We start from the raw sequence: 18,245 nt of genomic DNA, 5'->3' as shown, positions 1-18,245 counted from the left end.
AGGCATAAAGTTCACCCATGAGAAGTTTGCCAATATTATGGCATTTGTTTTTTTAAACAGAGTCTCACTCTGTCGTCCAGGCTGGAGCGCAGTGGCGCAATCTCAGCTCACTGCAACCTCCGCCTCCCAGGTTCAAGCGATTCTCCTGCCTCAGCCTTTTAAACTGAAAATGTGAAATGAAAGATGTTAAAATTATTTATGACTGTAGCTAGAGATTTGGCAAAGCTTTACTTCATGTCTTGATAAATCATCCAAACACTGAACAGCATTTGTGTTCAACCAAGATAGAACTAGAATTAATAGGGTAATGTCATCAAAACATGTATATTATTAATTCTTAATGGCATGACATTATTTTCCCTGTTGGAGACATTTAATATCCTGGAATAAGAGTGAAGAGCAATATTTTAGGATATAAGTGCTATTGCTCTATTATAACCCTGCATAGGGCCACCTACATACAAAACTGTTTTTCTCTTTCCATCATTTCTTTTTCTTTTCTTTTTTTTTTCTTTTGAGACGGAGTCTCGCTCTGTCACCCAGGCTGGAGTGCAGTGGAGCGATCTTGGCTCACTGCAACCTCTGCCTCCTGGATTCAAGTGATTTTCCTGCCTCAGCCTCCCCAGTAGCTGGGACTATAGGCGCTACCACCACACCTGACTAATTTTTGTATTTTTAGTAGAGACAGGGATTCACCATGTTGGCCAGGATCGTCTCAAACTTCTGAACTCGTGATCCACCTGCCTCCGCCTCCCAAAGTGCTGGGATTACAGGCGTAAGCCACTGTGCCCAGCCATTTATTCCTTTTTCACTCTTTGGAGTTCTTACCTTCTGACCAAAGTCATGGACCAAACAGGTGTCATAAGTTGCTCCTTTGTACCTACAGGTACAGGGCCATGTACCCATCAAATGCTCGTTAAATTGATGTGATCATAAGGGAATATAGGCAGGTGCAGTGGCTCATGCCTATAATCCCAGTGGGCAGATTGGTGAGCCCAGGAGTTTGAGACCAGCCTGGGCAACATGACGAGACCCTATCTCTACAAAAAATACAAAATATGAACTGGGTGTGGTAGTGTGTGCCTCTAGTCCCAGCTATTTGGGAGGCTGAGGTGGGAGTTTTGCTTGAGCCCAGCAGGTCGAGACTGCAGTGAGCCAATATTGCACCACCGCACTCCAGCCTGGGCAACAGAGTGAGGCTCTGACTCAAAAAAAAAAAAAAAAAAGGGCAGGGGGAATTTTTTGGGAAAATTTCCAGTGTCTATCAAGAGAGGCAGTAGACTGTATTGCTTAAGAGCTGTCTTGGTTTGGGTCCTCCCAAAAGCAGACTCTGAGACAAGAATTTAGGTGCAAGTAATTTATATAGAAGTTGACCCAGGAAGCACTAAGAGAGAGTTAGGGAATATGTGTAGGGAAGGAGAAAAAGCAACAAAGGGTAAATTAATGGTCAGGTTACTTCTGTGGGCAATCGAGGCTCCATGCTGCTGGGGACCCTCTGAGAGATTTTGTGAAAAATAACTCAGAGTCATTTGAGAGAGGGGCGAGGAAGCTGGGCTTAATCTCCCAACTCCCGTCCTTCTTGGCTGAGTGTCACTTCTATGAGATGAAACCTCTCTGCACAGGTCAAACGGATGCCAGTGGCCAGAGAATGTCCTTACGCAGCGGTAAACAGGAAGCTGGTGGGCACATAAGAAGACTGTCTGGAGGTGACCTCCCGGGGCCTAGGGGAATATGGGTGGGGCCAGGTGTTGGGATGGAGTGCTTAAGGGCTTGTGCAGAAGCTGCCTTTCCACAATAGCTGCACTGCTCTTTTTGTCTGGGGAAACAATGTATGCTCATCTGGGGTGACTGACAACGATGATAGGGCTGCTGAGCTTCCTCCAAGCTATTTCCATGGGGCTGCTTTGTACCTTCTTTATTGAATTGCTGTATACAGTAGAAATCATGATCCATCATTTATAAAGCTAAAATGCCTGTGAGGCAAATAGGATTGTCTCATTGCCCTGCTTCAAACTCATTGTTCTCAAGAAAAAGACCAGCATCTTTAACACCAGCTAACAGACTCTGTAGAGCCTGGTCCTGCAAACCTTCTGTCCTGCTTTGCTCCTCCTCTCTTATGTAAGTTCCTTGCATGTACCATGCATCTATAGGCCACAGGATCTTTGCATACGTTATCCCTCTTGGAATGCTCCTCAGCCCTCATTTCCACAGGCTGATCTGACCTTCCACTGCTGTCATCGCCCCCCTGTAGGATAAGGTTTCCACTGCTCTCCCTGCTTGGCCAGCTACGCCTCGACCCCATTACTACTCCCATCGTCCCGTCATCCATTCTCCTTGTTGCATGGTAGACAGCTGATTTCCAGCTGCCTTACGCTTTAGCTTTTCAACCCAAAATCCATTCCTAGGCTAGGGAACAAGCACACAGAATATGAAGACTTCTTTGGAAGGGGAAAGAAGACAAGTCCTTATTCACTTCTCTAGCATGAGGAAAAACCATTTATTCTGCCTTAATTATTGCATCAAAAGTAGTTCCATAATCATATCCTTATTCATTCATTATTCATGTAGGAAGACATTGTTTAATGCTTGAAATTCCTCCTACATATGTATTATCTTTACAGATGTTACTTCTCCTCAAAGATGTCATGGCCACTGGCTCTTTGGCCACACACCTTTTCTGGGTACATTTCCATCAATGAAATGATTTAGTAATGTCTGCTCTTCTTTGAATTCATTCAAAAGAAAATACAGAACTGTACTAACAGGTTCTCTGAACAAAAACCAAAAGCACTGATGGAAAATTGGAGACATTCCGGAGAAACACATAAACGGTTTTTTTTTTTCTGTGTTCAAAAGAATCTCCCAAGGGCCTCTCCAGGGTGACTTCACAATGAGACTCCTGCTCTCTAAAACTCAGTTGGCAATAAGGAGCTACATGATTTTAAAAAAGATACAAACACTGGTGATGAGAATGGGGAATGTTCATCTCATCCCACACGCAACTTTATCAGAGGGCTCCTTCCTCTGAAAAGGCTAGAGGTAAATACAGAAAGAGGGGATGCTTATAATTCTCCTCGACTAATTTTATCTTTTCATTTCTTGAGAATAAAAGATGCTTTCCCCTCAAATTAGGTTTTAATGATTTAAAAGAAACCAAGGCCGGGCGCGGTGGCTCAAGCCTGTCATCCCCGCACTTTGGGAGGCCGAGACGGGCGGATCACAAGGTCAGGAGATCGAGACCATCCTGACTAACACAGTGAAACCCCGTCTCTACTAAAAAAATACAAAAAACTAGCCGGGCGAGGTGGCGGGCGCCTGTAGTTCCAGCTACTCGGAGGCGGAGGCAGGAGAATGGCGTGAAGCCGGGAGGCGGAGCTTGCAGTGAGCTGAGATCCGGCCACTGCACTCCAGCCTGGGCGACACAGCGAGTCTCCGTCTCAAAAATAAATGAAAAATAAAAAATAAATAAATAAAAAAATAAAAGAAACCAAAGTTCAGGACAAAGAACATATAAGTAGCCCCCACTCTAATCTCAATGCCTCTTTATGAAGTAAGTCATCACATTACTTTTCTGGCAACAATAGTAAAATAGGGCTTGGCACAAGAAACTTCACTGAAACTATTTTGCTAGAGTCATTCTTGCACCAAATGGCGCAGCTATACACACCCAGGGAGTATGCAGGAATTTAACTTGGGGACCCATCTGGTAATCTGCAGACTTTAAGCTTTTCCAGGAATGTGGGAGAGGGAAGGAGGCAGTGATACTGTGAAGCTGCTGAGATGTATCGCTGTCCTTTCCATCAGCCTGCATTCTCATATTGCCACAGGAGATGCCACCAGGTACCCAGAAATTCTGCAGGATGAGCATGAGAATGTGCTTCATCTGCTGGATGGGGTATTTTCATGCTCCTGGCAATAAAATATCAGACTTAGGAAACACCCTCTCCTCCACTCCCTTCTAAAGAAAGGTACTCAGAAGCCAAAGTTGTGTCACGTGACCTGCCCCCGGGCCATAGTTGATTGAATTAGGGGTAGACACTTGACCTAAAATGGTCTTAAATATATTCCTTCTCTCTCAGTAATTTGGAATTGGAATTAAGAGATCTGGTACCCTCTAGAAGGAAGAGATATAAACTTGGGGATTCTGAGATAACTATCTTTGCCCAATGCATGGCTATAGATTCAAGGAAAGTCCATCTAGGAAGAAAGGATAGTGAAGCAGAAATGCCTGAAAGTAGAAGACAGAGAAGGAGAAAAGAGAGTGCTGCAGGCTCCCAGGGTTCCTCTGACCCAGCTGCATTCCCGCTCTTGGTCTCTGAGTCATCGCTGCATTTTTATAATAATTTCCCATTTTTAACTTACATGATTTTTGAAACCAGAGTCTCAACTAATACAAACATCCAACCAGTGGTAACCTTTTGTAAGACAAGAGATGAGCATTTTTCAATCCTTGTATGGAAGTGTTTATATTTTAAGTAGGGATTAGAGTCAGAATCTTTAAAACATTGCTGTGGCTGGGCGTGGTGGCTCACGCCTGTAATCCCAGCACTTTGGAAGGCCGAGGTGGGTAGATCACAAGATCAGGAATTCGAGACCAGCCTGGCCAATATGGTGAAACCCTGTCTCTACCAAAAGTAAAAAAAAATTAGCCAGGTGTGGTGGTGCGTGCCTATAGTCCCAGCTACTCAGGAGGGTAAGGCAGGAGAATTGCTTGAACCCAGGAGGCGAAGGTTGCAGTGAGCCAAGATCGTGCCACTGCACTCCAGCCTCGGTAACAGAGTGAGACTCCATCTCAAAACAAAACAAAACAAAACAAAACATTGCTGTTACTGGCAGTGATGGAATTAGAAAAGTTCAGTGACTTTTGAAAAGCCTCAGTCCAAGGCCGGGCGCGGTGGCTCAAGCCTGTAATCCCAGCACTTTGGGAGGCCGAGATGGGCGGATCACGAGGTCAGGAGATCGAGACCATCCTGGCTAACACGGTGAAACCTCGTCTCTACTAAAATACAAAAAAAAAACTAGCCGGGCGAGGTGGCGGGCGCCTGTAGTCCCAGCTACTCCGGAGGCTGAGGCAGGAGAATGGCATAAACCCGGGAGGTGGTGCTTGCAGTGAGCTGAGATCCGGCTACTGCACTCCAGCCCAGGTGACAGAGCAAGACTCCGTCTCAAAAAATAAAAAATAAAAATAAAAAAAATAAAAAAAATGAAAAGCCTCAGTCCAGATGAATCCCACAGGTTCTTAGGAGTAATATCTCTCTAGCTTGGGACAAACAGCAAGTTTTTGCTACTGTTTGTGAAATCACTGGGCTTCTAGTGGGCAAATGTACCCCAATCCTGTCTGTTTCCAACACTGCCATTGGTGGTCAGGACAACGTGCTTTCATTTGCACAAGTATGTCCAGGAGGATTCCTCCTGTAAGGTAAGTGCCCGTGTTGCTGGGACTCAGTCCCTTGTGAAGGGGCCCACCAAAGACAGTTTTGCTTGGGTCTTCCCAAAGCTATGCTGTTGGGTTTGTGGTTGGGTGAAAAATTATACTGTTCTGTACTGGCTCAATGTCTAGATTTAGATAGAATAAGCTTCCCATTAGTTCCACCCATGGGAAACATTTTTCTTTTCATGTGTCTGCTTTTCTGTCTCCCAAGAACATGAGAACAGAAGTCATACAGGAGTCTTATGCTGCTGCTGCTGCTTCGTTTTTTTTGAGATGGAGTCTCGCTCTGTTGCCCAGGATGGCATGCAGTGGCACGATCTTGGCTTACTGCAACCTCCAACTCCTGGGTTTAAGTGATTCTCCTGCCTCAGCCTCCCGAGTAGCTGGGACTACAGGCCCATGTCACCATGCCCGGTTGATTCTTTTGTATTTTCAGTAGAGACAGGGTTTCACCATGTTGGCCTGGCTGGTCTTGAACTCCTGACCTCAGGTGATCCACTTGCATGGGCCTCCCAAAGTGCTGGAATTACAGGCGTGAGCCACCGCGACTGACCGAGTCTCATGTTTCATTTGCCCATTCTTTCAATGAATAGATAAATATGCACTGAGCACCTTCAAGAGGCAAGGCAGTGCCCAGTGTCGAGGCCGGCTGTTCCATGTTAGTCTGAAGCTAGCAAATCCACATTTCCCTCTCCCATTCTGCCCACCAGAAAGACTATCCTAGGGATATCCCAGGCCATCTATCTCCCTTTGACCTCATCTACTCTACTTTGTTTCCAGCCTTCTTGGTTTCTCAACATCCATCTCCCCTCCCCAGTTTTATCTCCATTTCTTGGTTGCTTTTTCTCTTCTTGCCGTCCTAGCTTTGCAATTTGGTACCTATATAGGGCAAAGTCTAGGGCTCTGATTGCTAATGTAATAAACTACTTTTATTTCCTCAGTAGACTGGAGTTTGTTGATGTCAGGGACACATTTTTTTCATCTTTGTGTCCCCAGAGCCCAGAAATATACCTAATACATAGCAGCACTCAAAGTTGCTGGAAAAAAAAAATGTAATGATACACATGTAATTAGCAAGAATATGTTAATGCTAAATCTTACAAACACTCATTCTCACAAAGCTCACTAGTGTTAGAGAAGAAAAGATAGACCAGAGATTGGGGTAAAGGGCCTAGATTCTTTTTCCCGGAAGCCAGAGGCTTTGTGCCACCCACGGCTGAACCACTCTAGTGTTTACTTTCTTTTTTTATTTTTGAGACGGAGTCTCGCTCTGTCGCCAGGCTGGAGTACAGTGGCGCGATCCCAGCTCACTGCAACCTCTGCCTCCCGGGTTCAAGCGATTCTTCCGCCTCAGTCTCCTGAGTAGCTGGGACTACAGACATGTGCCACCATGCCCAGCTAATGTTTGTATTTTTAGTAGAGATGGGGTTTCACCATGTTGGCCAGGATGGGCTTCATCTCTTGACCTTGTGATCTGCCCACCTCGGCCTCCCGAAGTGCTGGGATTCAGGCCTGAGCCACCGGCCCGGCCCCTGGTGTTTAATTTCATCAGAATCCTCTGAAAATTGTTGTTGCCTCCTTCCCAAGCATAAACAAAGATTTCACTGTGAAGACCACTTTCTTTCTCCCTAGGAATCATGACATTCCATCCTCTTCGGCAATAATACGTTGACATCTCCTTATGTCTATTTTTTTTACTTTTTAGTAAAAAGAACATCATTTTCAGTCTCAGTGCCCTTGGAAATGACTCGTCCCTTTGAGCCAGGTTTTTCTCCTTGTTTACTTCTCGCATCAGCCACCAATACTCTCCACAGTGATAGAACCTGTAGCCCAAACTGCTGTATGGCTATATCTAAAACCTACAGTAATCTCTCCAACCCGTTTTGACCAAGTCACTGAGATGACTTGGAGCTCATGGCTGTATTCGACTTTCATTTACCGCCCATCCTACTCTAGTAGGATTTTTCTCCCAGAAACTCGCAAATATTTCAAATCCTGCATTTCTGTTTTGACACATTCATCCCACTTGTCTCTCATCAACCCACAGTGAGTTTTGGAGAGAAGTTTTTTTTGCAACAGTTCCCATTGTAGGAGATAATGACATGCAAACCGAAGTGAGGTTTGAACAGGCTCACTCCCTTTGGTATGATATGTGGGGTATTAGCCCATTTTCACACTGCTATAAAGAAATACTCGAGACTGGGTAATTTATAAAGGAAGGAGGTGTAATTGACTCACAGTTCTGCAGGGCTGGGGAGGCCTCAGGAAACTTAACAATCACGTGCAAGAGGAAGCAGGCACCTTCTTCACAACTCAGCAGGAAAGAGAACCTGTGAAGCAGGAACTGTCAAACGCTCATAAAACCAGCAGATCTCGTGAGAACTCATTCACGATCAGCACGGGGGGCGGTTTCCCTTCATGCTGCTCTGCCAGTCACCTCCCTCCCTCCACACGTGGCGATTACAATTTGAGATGAGATCTGGGTGGGAATACAGAGCCAAACCATATCACGTGGCCAGACTATCGTGACATTTAAGTGAGTCAGAAACCTGGCAGACAGGCTTTAGACAAATTTCCTTATCCTTAAGGAAATTCTTCTAAGAGCTTAAAGGCTTATGCAACTATGTTTTGTATATAGGAGTAGTTATAAGAGTAGAAATTTGAAATTTTCAACCCTCTCACACTCCATAAAATCATTTAGAGACATTCTCTCATTACACATGAGAAAAATGTAAGCTCAGAGAAGTCGAGTGAGTTGCTAGAGTCATATAGATAGTGGCAGAGTCAAAAATAATTATGATGTGGTGGGGCGCGGTGGCTCACGACTGTAATCTCAGCACTTTGGAAGGCTGAGGACTTTGAGGGAGGGACTGTTACCATCTTTGCTTCAAAGCTAAACTATGAATTCCTCCCATGGTTAGCTTGGCCTACACCCAGGAGTGCGCGAAGACAGCCAGCCTTTGAGGCTGCAATCAAGATGGAGCCAGCCATGCTAGATTTCTTCCACTGTCATAATCTTTGCAAAGACAGTTTCAGTCTGGGTGAAATCTGCAAATGTCTTTACTGTATATTCTTCTTTTGACTTCTAGTCCTCAGTTAGATTCAGTTAGAATTAGATTTGGTGGAAGACACACACCCAAAATAAAGTGACTTAAATGAAAGAGCAGCTTATTTATCTTGCTTAAAGTGCAACTTATGTGGTAGCTCTGTCCACAAAGTCCTCAGGGACCCAACTCTATCTTGCTGCTTTCCTCCAATGATCTGAGGGTTGAATTATGATCTAAAATGGCTACTTAGACAAGCCAATGCATCTGCATTTCAATCAAAAAGAAGGGAGATGGAAAGAAAAGAAGACAAACTTTTGTCTTATCTGTTTGGTAAGGATGGTTGCCACACCTTGCTACATGATACTTTCTCTTACAGCCGTTACCCAGTGCATAGTCACAGGGCCACAGCTAGCTGAAAGGGAGGCTGAAAAATGTTCTTTCTTCTGGTCTTCTGGGTGGCCAGGTTAGAATTAGACAAAGATATTCTATTACCTAGAATGTGAAGGGTCCAGTATGACGAAACAACAACAGCAAAACAACAACAACTGGATATTGAGGACCAGCCGGCAATCTCTGTCATCCTCTCCTCTGTTGAACTTAGTTCATCTGAGCTAATTCTGTCAGAAATTCTTTTGAACTTTAATCCAATGCACTAAATCTCAATGAGGATATGAGTAGATTTCATGGAGCTGACAGCATCAGAGGGAAAAAACATCATTAATGAGAATCGTATCTCAGCCCATTAATGAGAATCATATCCACAAGGGAGTACATATCCCTAAGAACAGACCTGAGGGGTATATCTCTGCTTGTGACATGAATACTCATCAATATAAGTTTTGCAAGTGGAACACTTAGTATTCTCAGGAGTAACCAAATGAATACAAGATGTTGACTCATGTCACTTTGACTCCGTGAGGTGCTGATTTTGTATATATGAACACAAACATTTAAATCAAAATTATATTTGCATCAATGATTTGCATCAACAAAAGCATGTCCTGGAGCAAATTTCATTTTGTAAATTTATAAAAAACTCATTTTAATATTTTATGTTTTAAATTTTATATTACATACAAACTGTTATATAACATTTATATAACTGTTTCTCATTTTTCTACTTTACTGGAATTATTTTCACTGGAATCATTTCCAGTTCTTTTACATGTAAGCTTCCCATTGAAGTTACAATTTAGCATTATTTTTCGTCTTCATGACAAATTATAGTCATTAGAGTTTCTGACATTATGAGTTTTCTTTTGTGGTTAATTAACCAAGACCAATTGTTTTTCTGCTCAAACTTTGTAGATCTAAATCTTGTCCAAAAAATTTGATTGATTTTTTCATCAGTTTTAAATAAGTGACAAGTTTTACCATGTCTGTTTTCTCAATTTTCCAGTTTTCAATGTTACCAATCAGCAGTTATTGTTCAGTCAGTTTTAATTTTATAATGAAATTGGGCTCAGTTTTGGCCACTGTTAATTTCATTTTGTATTTATTTCTATCAAGTCCAGTTTTCCCTGTCAACCTGGTCACAATATCCTTGGCATTACAATAGCCAGGCAAAATAACACCACCAAAAACCCAATGAGATAAAACCCCAAATTCCAGGCAACTATTCTGACATGTTTGGTGGCTATAAAGACAGAAACGAATACATTGTAGGAATCATCTAGTTCAATCTTCTCATTTTATAAGCGAGAAGACTGAGGTTCCCTAAGAAAGACGAAGCCTTGGGCAAGTGCAAGAGTTACTAAGGATGGAGGTGATGAGCAGGTGTGATAAATACTGATTGGACTGTGGGATGACAAAGAGGGACAAGTCTAGGATGATCCTGGATTTCAGAATTGGGTGACTGCGTGGATAACTGATGCTATTAACTCAGACAAAAATACAAGAGTAGGTCAGGTTTGGGGGTGGGAATAGAGGATGAGTTTAGGTTTTAAATGCTAGCTGGATGTTTAAGTGGAATCTGGATATTTCAATATGATTTTTTTTTTTTTTTTTTTTGAGATAGAGTCTTGCCCTGTCGCCCAGGCTGGAATGCAATGGCACGATCTCAGCTCACTGCAAGCTTCACCTCTGTGTTCAAACGATTCTCCTGCCTCAGCCTCCCAAATAGCTGGGATTACAGGCGTGTGCCACCACGTTCAGCTAATTTTTGTATTTTTAGTAGAGACAGGGTTTCACCATGTTGGCCAGAGTGGTCTTGAACTCTCGACCTTAGGTGATCCACCTGCCTCCGCCTTCCAAAATGCTAGGATTACAGGCGTGAGTCACCGCACCTGGCCCTCGATTGTCTTTTAAAGAGAGGATCTGACATCACTGGATGAGCATTCCTTGTTGCCAAAAATCAACAGAGCTGTGGTAGGGACCATGAGCTCCAGATCACCACAGTCTCTATCCCTGGGCTTCACTCCTTTGTGTTAACTCCCCAGCTGCTGTAGGCTTTGGGGTCTGCACCCTCTGATGTAGCATAAGAAAGCCACTGGAAAAAAGCTCAGGAAAAGGGAAAGTGGAGGCCAGTGATAGAAACTGAGGAATGATAGAGAGGTGAGAGAACCTAGAGGACTGACTTGGAAACAAAGAAGCAAAGGAATCAGGTTTGAAAGGAGGAGAAACAAACCTTGTTTTAGCTATATGATCCAGCTATTTGCTTAGGTCGCAAATTTAAGAACCATTTTTCACACTTTTCCTTATCTCCCTTATCTAAACTCATCCCCAAGTCTGTCACATCTACCTCAGAATTATTCCTGAAATTTGTCCATCTCTATCATTTCTTACCTGCTCATTGCAAAAGCACCTCTTCTCTTTGCATCTTTTTAAATTGTTTCTCAAAAGTTCCATGTATACACAGCAGCAAGCAGGGTGATGTTACGAAACGAGATCCTGTCACTCACGTGTTGAAAACTCTTCACTAGTTTCCCATTACACTTGGAATAAACTCCGTATCCCTCACAGGGTCCCAGAGAGTCTGTGCATGATGGGGATTCTCCTGGCCTTGTTGATCTCCTCCTCCGTGCTTCCCATGACCCACTTTCTCACTTTCTTCAAGGCGCCACATTCTTCTCCTTCCCTGTTGCTTGCTCACATGTAGATCCTTCTGTTGGCTGTTCTTTCCTGATATCTCCACAGAGCTGGCTTCTTCTCAGTTTACTGAACCTCTTCAGAGGGCACTTTCTTGACATCTCAAATCAAAAGGTCACCTGTCTTCCTTTAATTTCTCAGCAACTTATTTTCCTTCTCCATTTAATATCTCCTTTCTCAACTCGAAAGTAATCCCCAGGAGGGTAGGCACAGCATCTGTCTTGTTCCTGGTTGTTTCCCCAGCTTCTGTTAAGGGCGCTTCCCTGCCACAGAGGAGGAACTTAAATTTTGGTGGAATTAATATGTGAACAGTAGTCAAACGCAGCAGAGATGAGACTAGGCTAAGGAATAAAAATTGCACATCTGTATTTCGGTAACTTCTTTTATTTTATTTGAAACAGGGTCTTGCTCTGTGGCCCAGGCTGGAGTGCAGTGGCACGTTCATAGCTCACTGCAGCCTGGAACTCCTGGGCCTAAGCAATCCTGCCTCAGCCTCCAGAGTAGCTGGGACCACGGGTGCGCGCCACCACACTCGGCTAATTTTTTAATTTTTTTGTAGAGACGGGGCCTCCCCAGGTTGTCCAGGCTGGTGATTTTTTTCTTAAGTGTCATAAAGATTTTGCAATCAGGAATAGTAGGCTACCGCGGCAACTCCACATGCCCTAGCAAGCCAAGCTGCTCGCGCCCTCCTACAGCGGCGGCAGCTCCGCGCCTGCGCAGATCTCCCTCGGGCGGTCCCGCCCTCTCACCCGAAGGGGGCGGGCTTAGCGGAAGGCGGGCCAGGCCGAATGCGGCCCCGGGCGCGTGTCGATGACGTCACCCGGCGCGTGCCCGGGTAGCCCGTAGTAACCCCGAGTCTGCGGAAGTGGTGACCCGTGGGACGCGGCTGAGACAGGTAACCTGTTCGCTCCCTGTTGGGTCCTTGCCTTCCTCTCCTCCGGCGTCGGGATGGCGGCAGGGACAGCACCATTCCGTTCTGAAGGCGACGGGGAACCCTCCCTTACCCTCACTTTTGCTCGACCAGCGAGGATCCGCATCCCCTCCTCAGTTCTCCCAGACTCCTGGGGCTGAAACCCATCCTGGGGACTGGGCGGAGCGGTCACATCTCACCACCTCAGCTGTAGAGGTGGCCACGGGCTCTGGCTGTCTTCTCCCCTGCGGCACAGACCGTTCTCAGCCTCTGGGTGCCTCCTCCTTCGTCTCTTCCCTCCAGGCCCTCGGTCACCTGCCGGTCTCGGCTTCCAGCCCCACAGGGCTCATCTCCAGTCTTAAGCTGGCAGAACAGTTTCCAATTCGATTCATTTCCACTTGCAGTGAAACCCATCCGCTTCTTCTTCCCCCGGAGTATCTTTACTGAGAGCACCAAATTTTGAGTTTTGGTGTCCTATAGAACATTCATCCTGTTAGTCTGGAGTTTTGTTCATTAACGCATGCGTGGGCGGGGAGGAGGTGGCACAGTAATGTGATTATCTATTGTGACAATAAAAGATCCACTTAGGATCCAATCCGCTGTTGAGATGCATGGAACAGTTAATAGCATTGCATAAAATGCCTCTTGTACCTGGATTTCTTTTGGGTTTTCGTGCAATGATGACAATTAGCCTTGCGAAGGTAGCCCTCAAAAGAAGTAACGTAACCCCTTTGGGAGGCCGAGGCGGGCGGATCACGAGGTCAGGAGATCGAGACCATCCTGGCTAACACGGTGAAACCCCGTCTCTACTAAAAATACAAAAAATTAGCCGGGCGTGGTGGCGGCGCCTGTAGTCCCAGCTACTTGGGAGGCTGAGGCAGGAGAATGGCGTGAACCCGGGAGGCGGAGGTTGCAGTGAGCCAAGGTGGAGCCACTGCACTCCAGCCAGGGTGACAGAGCGAGACTGCAAACAAACAAACAAAAAAGCCTTGGAGTTTTAATGTGATTCTCATACAGATTTTTCATGAATCTGAATCTGGTCTATTTGATAGGGTGTGAGACGTAGCTTCTACCAAGGAATTTCCTATGATAGGCAGTAAATTCCCTATTGGTGTTTAATAATGGTGTTTTATTACCTTATTCACATACTTAAATATGAAGGTTTCTAAGAAAAAGATACTACCTCAAGAAAGAGTGATGACCAGGATTGCATACGGACCTGATTTGTTTTGGTGTTTAGGATCTGGCACATCAAAAGAGAAATGGGTTGTTCTCTCCAGACCACGAAAATGGACATTAATACTAAATACAGAATATAAACCCAAAAGCATGACAGAAGACTATGTTTTATCAAAGAACTTAACACTTTAAAGAGCAGCAGCATTGCATTCTGGCAGTTGCTCTCTAGTGGCAGATAGCACAGAACTGTCTGTGTGCTGTCTGCAGCAGTCTCTGTGCTGTCTGCAATCTTGGCCAAATCAAGATCCTTCAATGGTTATGTTTGAGCAAGTGGATGCCCAAGGACTTTGACTATTAGTTTATAACAAATCTTTTTGTTTTGGAACATGGCATAACATCTTTCCTAATAAGAGAGTATTTCAGGTTCTAGAAATATCATGGTTACTGTATATACTGTTTAGTCATTTTCTTTTTTTTTTTTTTTCCGAGACAATGTCTTACTCTGTTGGCCAGGCTGGAGTGCGGTGGCAGGATCACAACTCAGTGCAGGCTTCACTCCTGCTTCAGCCTCCTGGGTGTCTGGGACTATGAGTGTGCACCACCACGCTCAGCTAATGTTTTGTGTTTTCTGTAGAGATGACGGTTCACCGTGTTGCTCAGGCTGATCTTGAACTCCTGGGCTCCAGTGATCCACCTGCCTTGACCTTCAAAGTGTAGGGATTACAAGTGTGGGCCACTGCATCTGGCCTAGTCATTTTCTTATAATGGTTTTCGAAATTCATATTTTTTACACCACATGGCGAATCGTAATGTTATGCAGTATTTGCAACATTTAACCAGCTTATGGCAAGCACTTTAAACATGTCCTTAGATTCCTTCTGTACTGGTGTAGTTCTGTATTTGTTCTCCAGGTTTACACTTCTTTCTTCGGCGTATATATCTTAGCCTTTATAAAAAATGGAATCTCAAAGGAAAATAAACTGTTGAACCTTACCTTTAAAACTTCCTAATTCATTTCGATATGACCTACAATGAAGTGTCAGTTGCCTGTTTACATTTAAAAGATGATTGTGCTCCCGAAGATCTAAAGATATTTAAGCTATAACAACTGCATTTTCTTACCTTAATCCCAAATGCTTTTCAATTTCCAGGAATTTGTTGAAATCTTTTGTCTTGGCAAGGATGAACTGAATACATGTTCAGTTTACCATGTAGAATCTGGTGCTGGGAGCGTATTTTAAACCTTGATGAGGTGGATTCAAAACCATTTAGAGAGAATTTGTACATTTGCAGTGTATAAATTCTGGATCTACCTCTGAATGGAGAAATCTGTGTTCTATATTTATTTCCATAAAGAACTAGATGTAAATATTGAGATCTGAATGCTTCTTATTTATTTATTTTTATTGATTGATTTATTTGCTGGCCTTGGCAATCCTCTGAGTTTATACTTGGCCTTGTTTTGCCCCTAGATACAGTGCTCCCTGCTGAGTTCATCTGCACAGCTGTAGCCCTGTGACATGATCACCAAATAAATCCTAGGGTGGAGGAGCTTGTCTTGCTTTCTGGCTGAAGGAAGCGTAGTTGCCTAAGACAGGAACAGAGGGACCTCTTGCCCTTCCTACAGTTTTCCTATTTTGGGGAGTATAGTTCCTACTGTAGAGAAGGACAGAAAGATGGTCGGTGCAGGGTAGGAAGTGGGGGTTGTAAGGTCAGACAGAGGCCAGGAATTGCAGGAGGGATAAGGAAGCATGCTTATACTTGGAGTTGCCAAGAAAAGGCCTGCTTATCACCCATATACAAGTTTTCAGTAATAAGAATTTCCTCAATATACTTAACAGCAAGAGTCCCACAGGAAGCCCTGCCATAAGTGGCTGGAGAATTTGCCAGATGCAGCCGTTTTTAGCATCACTGAACTCTATAGTGGACTTTAAATAGTACTGGTTGGGAGGAGACCAGAGTTAGATTAAGCCAGTTCTCAAAGTTTGGTCTCTGGACCAGTAGTATTAATATTGGAACTTGTTAGAAATGCAGATTCTTAGAGCTCAGTAGTCTGTGTTTTAACAAGTTCTTCAGGAAGTTCTAAGTGTGCACTCAAATTTGAGAACCACTGGCCTAGCCAATTCAACCTAATTGTAGTGGCAAAGTGAAAATACTGGGAAAGAATGAGTGAAAATTTCATTATGTTAGAATGTCTTTTGATGTTTACGTAGGGATGGCTTTCTCCTATAGAGAATACCGTTTCAAGTTGAAGGACAGAAAAGACTGCTTCAGTTACAGACACCAGTTACGTGCAACATTGTTCTTGTAGGTGGAGAATACCCCCATTCGTGGCTACAATTCACCCTGGAATCTAAATTCTGCCAGATTATAATACAAGAGCGCTCTTCACCTTGCCTCCTTTTTCATTTTAAATATCTATTCCTTGATTGTATTAATATATATGCATTGACCAGTGAAATTTTGTTTTCATGGCTTTGTGATGGCAAGAGTTGGTTTAGTAGCACGTTGGTTCAGAGACACTAGATACATGAAAATTATCTTGATATCCTGCAGAAAACGTAGATTATTGGCTGCTATCCTTGCATGTCCAAGAAGCTGCGTTTTTAACAGGCACCGCTCACACCAGCCCACCCCTATCCCCAGCGTTGTTTATTGGACTTGTGGTTCTCAGACTATATTCTGAGAAACACTGTGGTAAATTTCCAAGGAGAGTGATTTTAAAGTAACAGCTTTATTGAGATATAATTCACATGCCATAAAATTCACTCTTTGAAAGGATATGATTTATTGATTTTTAGTATATTTACAGAATTGTGCGACCATCACCCTGTATAATTTTAGGATATGTCCATCATTCCTCAAGAAATCCCTGTACTGAGTGGCAGTGACTCCTCATTCTCTCTTTATCCCAGTCCTTGGCAACTACTTTCTGTCCCTATGGATTTGCCTGTTCTGGACATTTCATGTAAATGTAATCACAGAATATGTGGCCTTTCATATCTTCCTTCTTCCACGTCTCATGGTGTTCTCCAAGTTCATCCAGGTTGTGGCATGCATTGGTACTTCCTTTTTATGGCTGAATAATATTCCACTGGATGGACATTTTGTTGATCCATTCATCAGTTGATGGTCATTTGGTTGTTTTGCTATGTGTATGTTTTTAAAACAATATTAAACTATATCTAGGCCTTTTCAAATAGTCACTGGATAGTTCTGTAGAGTGTCTTAGAGGGATTCCTATAGGAAGTGGGAACTGGATTCAGAGTCCCTTCTGTTCATGGATTTGAGGAGTCTGTATCTGTAATTTCTTTGGGTAGTAAAATATATTCTTATAAGAGCTAGAGCAGCTACTTTTTCTCCATAGCAGAACATTTGATATTGAAAAGGAAATCTTTTACATGACTTAAGGACTATATTTCAAAATAGTTTCTATTAAAATGGTATTCTTCGGCCGGGCGCAGTGGCTGACCCCCTGTAATCCCAGCAGTTTGGGAGGCGAGGCGGGCGGAATCACGGGTCAGGGATCGAGGGACCTCCCTGGCGAAGCACGGGTGAACCCGCGTCTCTACTAAAAAATACAAAAAACTAGGCTAGTGTGAGGTGGCTTGTGCGCCTGTAGTCCCAGTACCGATCGGGAGGCTGAGGGCAGGAGAATGGCGTAAACCGGGAGGCGGAGTTGCGTGAGCTGAGATCCGGCCACTGCACTCCAGCGCCGGCGACAGGGCGAGACTCGTCTCAAAAAAAAAAAAAAAAAAAGTCTTGCTCTGCCCTCCGGGCTGGAGTGCAGGTTCAAACTCCTGGGTTCAAGCGATCCTTTGCCTCAGCCTCCTGAGTAGCTGGGAGTACAAGCACATGCCATCATGCCCGATTAATTTTTAAATTTTTCTTTTGTAGAGGTGGGGTCTTGCTATATTGACCAGACAGGTTTCAGACTCCTGACCTCAAGCAGTTCTCCGGCCTTGGCCTCTCAGAGTGCTGGGATTACAGGTGTGAGCCACTGTGCCCAGCCCAATTTTTCATTCTTACGTACCTTTTCACTATCTTTCAATTCCTAGAATATCTAGTCAGGAGTCTGATGTTAAGAATGGTTTCTGGATTGTATTTTGCCTGTTCAGAATATATGGAATGTTAAATGATTGCATCAACGTTAATGCATTATTTTAGCCTTAACAGTGTGTAAATGTGTAAAGTGCTGTTTGATACTATACAATTTTTTTTTAAATTGAGATGGAGTCTCGCTCTGTCGTCCAGGCTGGAGTGCAGTGGCACGATCTCAGCTCACTGCAAGCTCCGCCTCACGGGTTCACGCCATTCTCCTGCCTCAGCCTCCCGAGTAGCTGGGACTACAGGTGCCGCCACCACGCCCGGCTAGTTTTTTGTATTTTTTAGTAGAGACGGGGTTTCACCGTGTTCGCCAGGATGGTCTCGATCTCGTGACCTCATGATCCGCCCGTCTGGGCCTCCCAAAGTGCTGGGATTACAGGCGTGAGCCACCGCCCCCGGCGGATATTATACAATTTTATATAGCCAAGTTTTATTAGATCAGGATTAAAATATATCTTCCATTTGGTATAATGTGTAAAGTTTA

At 44.0% G+C, this 18,245-nt stretch overlaps 1 protein-coding gene and 1 long non-coding RNA gene across 5 annotated transcripts in view; one reads left to right on the top strand and one right to left on the bottom strand.

Moving 5' to 3' along the window:
• LOC108529296 (uncharacterized) overlaps positions 1 to 11,997 on the bottom strand; it is a 27,789-nt gene extending 15,792 nt beyond the window's left edge. The window contains exons 1-2 of the long non-coding RNA XR_001885481.1: positions 11,263 to 11,997; positions 7,670 to 7,761 (exon numbers count right to left, since the gene is read on the bottom strand). This is a non-coding gene — a long non-coding RNA (uncharacterized LOC108529296). The remainder of the gene's footprint in view (positions 1 to 7,669; positions 7,762 to 11,262) is intronic.
• Positions 11,998 to 12,314: 317 nt separating this feature from the next.
• The window catches only part of LOC108529289 (aminopeptidase O), a 284,802-nt gene continuing 278,871 nt past the window's right edge, over positions 12,315 to 18,245 (top strand). For all 4 annotated transcript variants that reach the window (XR_001885473.1, XM_017871510.1, XM_017871511.1 and 1 more), the window contains exon 1: positions 12,315 to 12,460. The gene's annotated coding sequence lies outside the window, so the exon portion shown is untranslated. The remainder of the gene's footprint in view (positions 12,461 to 18,245) is intronic.

The sequence above is a fragment of the Rhinopithecus bieti genome, unplaced genomic scaffold, assembly GCF_001698545.2.
Source record: "Rhinopithecus bieti isolate Rb0 unplaced genomic scaffold, ASM169854v2 scaffold_6063, whole genome shotgun sequence".
NCBI lineage: Eukaryota > Metazoa > Chordata > Mammalia > Primates > Cercopithecidae > Rhinopithecus > Rhinopithecus bieti.
The sequence above is the reverse complement of the archived record's forward strand: the minus strand, read 5'-3'. Positions and strand labels throughout refer to the sequence as shown.